This window comes from Zeugodacus cucurbitae, chromosome 2 (assembly GCF_028554725.1).
Source record: "Zeugodacus cucurbitae isolate PBARC_wt_2022May chromosome 2, idZeuCucr1.2, whole genome shotgun sequence".
Taxonomy (NCBI): domain Eukaryota; kingdom Metazoa; phylum Arthropoda; class Insecta; order Diptera; family Tephritidae; genus Zeugodacus; species Zeugodacus cucurbitae.
Genome location: NC_071667.1, coordinates 71,404,437 through 71,414,288, shown reverse-complemented (window position 1 = coordinate 71,414,288; position 9,852 = coordinate 71,404,437). Strand labels below are relative to the sequence as shown.

At 35.3% G+C, this 9,852-nt stretch overlaps 1 protein-coding gene across 1 annotated transcript in view; it reads left to right on the top strand.

Moving 5' to 3' along the window:
• Positions 1–1,296: 1,296 nt before the first annotated feature.
• LOC105209181 (protein single-minded) overlaps positions 1,297–9,852 on the top strand; it is a 40,125-nt gene continuing 31,569 nt past the window's right edge. Inside the window, exon 1 of the mRNA XM_011179457.3 lies at positions 1,297–2,310. The gene's annotated coding sequence lies outside the window, so the exon portion shown is untranslated. The remainder of the gene's footprint in view (positions 2,311–9,852) is intronic.

Here is a 9,852-nt window from a genome sequence, read left to right as displayed (position 1 = left end):
ACTGTAACTCGAAAACCGCTCAGTAGATTTTAATGAAATTTGTAAAGCTTTTTGAATACATAATAAACGAGGCCTGACGAAGGATTTTCACAATTCCGATTTTTTAAGTTTAACTGTTGATTTTTTTCCGAAAAATTTCGAGGCCGCCATTTTGTTATATTAAAAAAAATAAATTTAAGTTTAAATTTAAATAAAATAAAATTTATATTAATCCGATTAATTTTATATAATAATTTTTTCGTGTCTCTGACTACCCCTAAGGGGACTAATGGTGGACCTTCCATAGATTCGAAGATTTTGAAAAAAATATATTACTTTTACTAGTCTCTGTTCTCAACGATAAGACTTCCATTAATATAATATTTACATAATAATGAAAGTCTGTTGAAAAGAAGCAGATTGGTTGTTGTTGTTATCATAATATTTTTATAGACCCTGCTTTGAGGGATAATTTCAAAATTATAGCTATCTAAAGGGAGGCATACGGAATTTGAAGGATGTAGAGTTAGTTTTGCAACTTACCGATCCAAACAAGAGTCATCTAGAAAATGAAATCTTACTTCATCCTGCTCTAGACAATAATTAATGAGTTTTCTACGTTTCCTTTAATCATCGGATACAATCTACAATATCTGCGTTATTTTTTCATTTTAGTCCTAAGATTTCGAATCAAACTGTTTACAGGATTAGCGCAAAAAAATGGATCTGGTCTCATATTGACTGACTAGTCCATGACTACATTACAAAAATCATGTATTACGACATACAACGAACTGCATAGTTAATGGGCCATTACAACAAACACACACTAGTATTCCGAACGCGTGAAGTGCGCTAACAACCCCCACCATCGACGTCAACGTCAACGCCAACAGCAAAGCGTTCATCGCGTGTACTTCCAACATGATATTTTCCTCCGTTGGAATTGTTCCAAACATCGCAACAGCGACGACAATACACGCAGCAACAGTCGCAGCAGCAGCGCCAACGACACTGCTCGCCACCCTCAAACAGTGCTGTAGGTGTGTGCACTCACTCACACACACACATACTACAAGTGCGACTATGCACACGTACACTTCTGTGTAATTTGTATTGTTTGTTGGTGTGCGCGTTTTATGGGTCGACGCTTTGCCCGGCCGCCATTGTATGCACGCACCAATCCCACAGCGATGCTTCGCCTACTTCGTGGGCTCGTTTCGTGCTTGATCTTACTGCATACAACTGGAATACACACGTAGTACATATACATGTATTGTTATTGTTATCACTACTCATTGTTTTTGCTGTTGTTGTTCTGTTTGCGTTTGTTGCTGTTTTATCCACTTGGGTTGTTCGCTGTAACTCGCTGCCGCGCATTGCCGTCACTTCGGCACGTTTCCGTCGCCTGTCTGAGCTGCGTCTAGGCTGCGCCGCCCGCTGCTTGCTGCTGCTTTGCTGCTGGCTGTGGGCTCTGATTATTTGGATGAGGTCCATTTGTGGTGAAGTTCAGTCTCAGCTTTCATTCATTCCGATTCCAGCATCCAAGCGTGTTTCGCCACTCCAGTCGCACACTCCACTAAATGTTTAAAGCTTTTCTTATCGGCCGTCTTGTGAATAATTCTTCTTTTGGTGCTAGTGTAGTTGTAGTTGAGTTATGAAACGTGATTAACGATTAACGCCAATAAACGTGTGATTAGATTTGCTAATGAAAAAGCAGTGATTCTTAAACAAATACATATGCAGATGCATATAAAATATTATACAAGTACCCACGAAAGAAAGTGTCGCCTCCAGATCAGCAATTGCAAACCTTCAGAGTTTGCTCAACAATTAATTTGAATTATTAATAATAGTGTTTAAAGATTTTTGCTTATACTCAAGTACTTACTCATACATAAATACATATACATAGGCTGTTATATATGCATATTGGCAGCCAATCAAATGCCTTTTAGCTATTTTGACGTTTTGATTAGTTAACTCGCTCTTCAATTGTGCTTGTGTACTCTTTTGTATATTATTGCAAAAAAAATAAATTAATAATATAATTACTAAATTTTACAACTTTTACCGTTAGACTACCACAGCTTCCTTCTACTAGTGCATGTGTTTGTGAAAATATTGATAATAAAATAAATTAATACATTTTCGAAGTGCATAAGTGTCTGTGCGTTATGTGCGGTTATATCCACCGATTTGTTGTCAACTGATTGCATAACTGGATTTTTAACCAAGTTCGGGAATATACTTCTATATTTCAAAGGATCACAGGCAATTTTTGTTAGAAAATTGCTTAGTTAGCGGCGGCAAAACGGATATTTCACGAAGGTGAGTGCGTCGGTTGCGTGGGCGTTTTAAGGTGCTCTGATATCCGACGGTATTCGTTTCAAATTAATTTAAACTTTATATAGATAAATAAATGTGCTTTAGATTCATTGTCAATTAGTTGTATTAAAGAATGTTTTAATTAAAAAAACTTTAATATTTTAAAGAATATTTGTTGTCATTTGTCATTTGTTGGAGCCTCCAAACTTCAGTGGATTTTCTCTAACTCGAATCACCACAATCCACCAAAAACTTCGAGTTAGAGAGACTTTGAGTTATAGAAATTTTCATTAAAACATAAATTTTTCAAAAAGGTTATTTACTTCGCAAAAAGTTTTATATAAATACATTAAAACGTGTATTCTGTAATTTTGTTTGTTGTACTTTGCTATTGTTTGACTCTTGACGTCTGTATCTCATGCCTTTGTTACACGATTTATGAAATCTATAAGTGTAATACGAACATAGGGACTCCTTTAAAATTGTTCTTTGATAGCAAAATTTTAAATTTTGTATTATGCCCTGGTCGAAAAGTTCGATTTATGGAATGAATTTTGTATGAAATTTTACTTCTACTGCAATTTCAAAAGTTCGAGTTATGGAGAACTTCGACTTATAGAAGTTCCACTGTATATCATTTGTTATGAAAAGAAAAAAAAAAACATATTAAACTTATAGTTAAAATAGTTCTAGGAATCTTTAGACAGTAGTATAGAAGAAATTCGGAACTCAGATGAAGCATCAAACACTTTTTGTGGACACGGTTAAACCACAATCTGATGATTGATATGCGAATATCGACTTTATCTTGAAGAGAACAAGATATAAGAGCTCAATCCAATTATGTATATATTAAACGTGGATTTTCAAAGATTGATGGGATATATTATAAACTCAAGCCTGCCAAACAGCGGTTCAGTAATCTCCAAATATTTTCAATATATTGAGATTTTATGAAAAATCTTTATGATTCCTTTGTGCCACAGATTTGGATAGTCAATCCATCTATCCAGTCGCCGTAAAGTCTAAACCTATTTTTATGTGGTATATAAATATCCTAAATATATAACAATGTATGCAAAATCGACTTTTCCAAATTAAATAGAATATCCTTTTTAGAATAACATAGGAACCATATCACAAATGTATTGATCACATTTTACTCATATGTAAAAATATAAGCAAGTCTTTATGAAAACTAAATTTCCCATACGTGATATCTTATCTTCATCAAATTTCGTTTTGTCTATCTTGCAAACAATTATCTTGTGCGGCCGGTTTAGGAATAATTCACATGTCAAAATGCTTGGCGATCACTTAGTTACCCCCTTTTCTTAAGATTGTTGCAAATATAGTTTGTAATAAAAAATAAAATCTGATATGCGCATAAGACAGTGAAAAGGACATAACAACATACAACAACTATTTACAAAAACAACAATATAATATGACAATGCGGGTCAGTTGTGCGTGATGATATGTGAGATAGTTCATAGATTGTTTGTGCTCTGTGGCGGGGCGATTAAGGGAAGTGCAGCGCGTGCTTGTGCAGGCACATGCAACCGTGTGTGTGTGTCTTTAGATCGCACAGGACAACATGAAGTAGTAAATGCACGTCGAAGTGATGTTGAGCAACTGTTTGAGATACATTTCTTCTTATAATCACAACATGTATGAATGTAAGTGTTGTTGTTTTTTTGTGGTTGTTTTCATTCATCCTGCAGCAGTGAAATGTCCTTCTTATTGACGCTGTTACCGCTACTGACGTGCGTGCCACATAGTTGCTTGTAAGTTTCAACGCTGTTGATCGAAGTGATTCGATACTGTCGTTGAACGTGTTCCAAACAATGAATGCCATGTCGATTTGTTGTCTGAAATTGTTTTCTGATTTCGGCGCGAATAGAAAAGAATTGTGCGGTGTGAACTGACACAGAAGATGTGTCCGTACACGTTTTAGGCAAATTGTTAGAGTTAAATAACTACATATACTCCACAGTGTATGTAAGTATGTGTAAAACCGCCAAAAATTTAATATGGCACGTTCGATTCGCCACAGGATACCATCTTTTTCGAGAACTCACATATCTCTCGCACTCTCTCTGCGATTTTGCGATCGAAACTTGCTGATATCGAATTTTCTTTTGCAAGTATTTTTCAATTTTTATATTTTACAATTTTCTTTTGGCTTGTTGACGAAACGACGCGACCGCTGAGTACCGCTTGAGAGGCGTGAAGTAGTGTAAAAAGGCTAAAAAAATATAAAAAAAGTGCATTTAACGCGTAGAACGCGCCTGCGCATAAATTAAATGTCACTGACACGAATGATGAGCCTAAGTATGTATATTGATGGGCGGAAAAAAGAAGCTGTAACAGCAAGAAGCGCAGTTTGAGGGCGGAGAAGACTGTCTTGCTATGCCTATAGACAGACATTTGTATGTATGTTTGTAGATATTAATGTGCTTTAGGTGTGAATAATTTCAATAGAGGCATCAAATTAGTACACTTTCAAGTATGTATATGGAGGGGGTACTTGTAGTACATATATATATATTTGAATGCATAGAATAAATAGAGACATACTTTATGACGCAGCAATTTTATTGCCAGCAGCAGTAGCGACACTTAAAGAATTTATCAAAACATAAATATGTACTTATATATAAAGAATTCCATGCATACATACAAACATACATACAAACAGCAACATTTCCCATTCGTCTATGTTTTGTCTGTAAAGTATTTTTTCCGATATTCCTGCATTTATGCTTGACTGCCCACTAAATATATTATGAACGGAAGTTTGACTTTTGAACTCTACGCGACATATGTACCAGGTCTCTGATGCATTCACTGCTCGCATTTTCGTCCTTTTCAATGTAAGCTGCGACAACGGTTGCCTTTGCGGCTCAATTACGTCTCTGATTGAGCGTGAAATTTTTGATGTAGCAATGCGCGTGTAACCTTTAAACACTTTGGCATACAAGTATGCTTACAACAATATGCATGTATTAGCACCTACAAAAATATATCAATATACATACATACATACATACTTACGAGAATATATGTAGACATTTATGTAAGATTGTATATATGCACGGTCCGGCACGATCACACATGCGTTACAACAACTGGAACAATATCCTGTTGTCGCACAGTGGGCTGGTTATCGCATTGGCTATTTTTGGAAAAAATTGAGCGGTGATTTGGGTACAAATATATCCTGTTTCAAATTTAAAGAATAAACACAAATACAAAATATGGAAATAAAATATATTTTCTTAAATAAATCACTTTTATTGAAGTCCCTTCACATCACTTGGGTAATCTTGAGTTTTAGAAAGTGTAAACGACTCTATAACGATCGCATTCAGGTGATCATGGAAGCTGGACTCGATCCCATTATTTTACGAATATAAACTTTTTTCTACAAGCGGTAGCGTCTCGACAACTAACGGCGAATATCTCGGAATATTTAGGATATCTAACAAAGCAAACTCCCTCTGTACCCGGAATGGAGTCTTTAGCCTACGACCGATATGATTTATTAAAATATAAATGAAAATTTCGATGTTTCAGAGAGTTAAATATACGGAAAATAAATCTTCTTTGGCATTACAACCATGGGTCGATCTGGGCAGAGAACACAAAATTTCGTTAGTTGTACATTCAGGTGCAGACAGGTTCCTATGTACTTGATCCTTCCATTGGTTGCGTGAGCGCCTTTGCTTCTATTGGCCACATATGATTCTCGAATCGAAGGAGTTTTTCGTTGGAGCATGGTCTCCATGCGTACGACAATCATCACATTCGTTTGATTCTTATATGCTTGGTTCTATCTTCTTCGGTACTTCTCGCCCTGGAATGCCCTAAGTGCTTTCTCATCTCGGTTTATCATCGTTCATATTTCTGGACCTTATAATAGGAGGGAATGATGAGAGAGCGTCATTTTTGTTCGTCGAGAGAGTGATCTGCTTCTCAATTGCCTACCAATCCCAAAGTAGCAACTGTTGGCAAGAGTTATTCTGAGCTTTATCTCGCATCTTGATCTGAGTTTCGCAGGAATCCCAAATGTAGACACGGCGTCGAATAGGTAGCTTCTGTCGAAAGCGGCTTTGAAATCGACAAAGGGATGGGATGCGATTTTGGACTAGACCTATTTTTATATTACTTAAATATAAGTTCATATGAAGTTGTAAATAAATATTTTATCTACGAAATCACTGTAGCATACTGCCAAAACACACTCACTCACACATCCATAACATCTTCGTCGACAGCTGTCAAGTTTTAATTTGACTTTCCTTGTTGAATTAATGCTTCTTTTCGCTGCAGTTGTATGGCTCGTTAAACGCCCTTTTGGTTGTACGTACGATTACTTGTTGTCGTTAGTTACCAATCAATTTGTCATACATGCTAATTTTGCGCTAGTTTTTAGAATAACTGAACGAATAACCGAACTGCACAACCAGTTCCAGGCAACGGGAATCACGATGATGATCGCGAGGGGCAACGCGTGCGCCATAGTTGACAGGCGAGGTGTATTGGTAATTGACACTGGTGCGGGTGTGGTAGACGGTTGACCAGTTGATCGTTTGGGGTTTTTTCTTGCTTGGAGCGCTGGAGTCTGCATGCAGAATTCGTTGCGCTAATAAGCGAACATATGCGGATAATTTCACGAAAGTATGGGGTTTGTATGTTGCAAATGTACGTATGTATGCAGGTGTGTATGAGTGTGTTGTAAGTTGTCGTAAGTTGCAGTGATGTTTTTGTTTTCGGTTGAAATGTGAATTTGATGAGTTTCGACGATGTCACAGTTGTTATTATTGTTATTACAGTTGTCGCCTCTTTGACTATATATCGCCATTTAGCAGTGCGACCAGCCGTACTAAATACCTCATGTATGGTATGGTATGTATATAGGTGCTAGCGTTGCTTTGCTCCATTGCCCACAATAGTTCTTGGAAGCATAATAGTAAATAATCTCTTGTGCCCTTGGACTCGTCGTCGAGCTGCTCCTATATATATGTATGTATATTCGACTGTAGACTTTATAGCATTTTTACATGCATATCAACCCACACAAACATACATACATACATATGTGTTTGTTGACTTTTTGCTTTAGTTTGTTTAGCGAAAATTATTTACAGATACTTAATTTTATTATGTACGAGAGTAGTATATTTTCCCTCTTTCTACATAAATTTTAAAATATGCAAATTAGTTGTGCGCAATTTGCATTTTGAAAAACGTCAGCTACAGCCCATTAACGCCCCTAGTGACAATTACCCAAATACACACATACATACAAGCGCATGCAGAAGCGTGTGTATATGTTTGTGTGTCAGTATTTACAAAGATTAAAAAAAAAACATATTAGCTTTACATTTAACTGATTTGTTTGTGCGTATAATAGTTTATTTTTTATTACTCTGCGCCGTCGTAGCTCAGCGCATTGGGTCTGCAATTTTGTTGCATTCTTTTTTCTTTTCTTCATGCTTGCGTTTCTTTGAAAACATGCCTTGGTAGTATCTTTGCGACTGCGCACTTGCGCCGCTGACAAGCTTCATATTTCAATTTCGTCTGTGCTGCAGTTTTCATATTTGTATTTTTGTATTTTAATTTTATTTTCTTCTACTTGTTTAATGTGTCAGCTATTGTTATATTGTTGTGTTGTTTTTTTACTATCCACATTGTCGAAGTTTCAATAGAATTTGCCATGACATATCGCCCACTGGATTTGGTACCCGCATAGAATTTCACACATTCTCCCCGCAAAACAAGTTGTTATCAACATGACAATGATGCAGTCTTCTTCTCTTCACTCTTAATGAATACAAATAACTAAATAAGAGGGGATACACCGCAGTGGGAACAAGTGTACATTCAAACATATTCCTCAATCTCAATGGTATCGGTTGCAGGAGTTTCTTTTCTTGAAAATTTGAAACCTTTGTGTTGGCTTATTTGTTATTGTGTTGTTTTTGTTGTATATTACATCATGCAGTTGCAAGTTGATATTTTAATTTGAAATCAGTAGTATTTTCATATGCAGATACTAGAAATATTAAAATGCTGGTGGTAATATTGAGCCTGCTGATCAATAATTAAAATTTAATTTTTAAATTAAATAAACAGTTGAATGACTCATGATAACTCTTCAAACAAAAACAAACATATCAAACATGGAAGATGATAGACTGGACAAATTAAAAAAAAAAACTAGAAAAAGTTGAGTTTTTATATGAAAAAGTTGAGTATTTATATGAATGTATTTAAGAATTATTGTTGTTGTCGTTTTAGCGGCCGAAAATAGTCCCAAATAAGTTTTAAGTTATAGATTTGAGGAATGCCGAAGAGTTGACAGTGCTTGGTCGGATAAAATTCTGGGTACGTTCCGGTTACGTGGTGTGTAGTCTGTCGTGGAAACCTTTTAAGAATTATTGTTAATATTTTTATTACTTTACAACGAAGATTTTCTTTGACAATATCTGTTCAAATATTATGAAATTATGAAAGATTCTTGAGTTAATCGACTGTTGAAGACGTGAGCGCCACAAAAGTTAATTTTTATCTAGACTTTTATGAAGCCATCTAATTCTGTAGTGTCTTTTAAGCGACCTCTAATCTAGTGTTCTTGCATTTTCTGAGATTTATAAAGGAAAACACGGGAGGAGTTCTGATTCATTCGAAATTTTAATGAGCTGAGCTTTATGTAGATATACAGAAAAAGCGGTCATCATACTTTCTTCAAAACAATTTTATATTTTTTCTACGAAAATACAAATTTTGATATAATACAAAAAATTTAACCTAAATTGTAACCCAATAAATGTGACTAAAATACTGCGAACATCACTAGTAATGATTAATTCGATTTTTGTGATGACTAATGACTTGCACCCGTAGCTTGCAAAATGTTTACAATTTTTCACTATAAACTTAAAGGGACGCAAAGAAATCGAATAAAGTTCAATTACAGGTAGATGTATGCATACCATAATTTTTGTGAGTCAAAGACAAAGCTCGATCAAACTTTACTCAATGAACTAGTCACGTGATTCTTGTGCTTCATTAAATTTCCTGTTTACCTCTATAAATCTAAGTATATACATATACATATATGTATGTTCTTGAAATGGAGCTTAAATAACCGTATCACTATTTTATATGTACATATGAAAGTATGTGTGGTTATGTGAATTAAAATAAAGTGAAAACTGTGTTAACCAAAGTTGAAGAGAATAAAAGGAAAATTATTGAAAAATAATAATATTTTATTCTTCATTTAATAGTTCTGCAGTGTCAGGTGGATATTTTCTAATCGATATAATAAATCTTACTGTAAGTTGTTCATATTTTAGAATCAAGTGGATCAGAAATATATTATCGGTGCTTACACTATAGTTTCCTTGCTGGCCGTGTTTATTAGCCTATTTTTCGGTGTGAGTCCAAATTTTATCTCAGGAGCTTTCCATTGAGCCCAGTTTCTTAGAAAATGTGGCGCTCACGTGTAATGATAAGATCATGCTGAATACATGA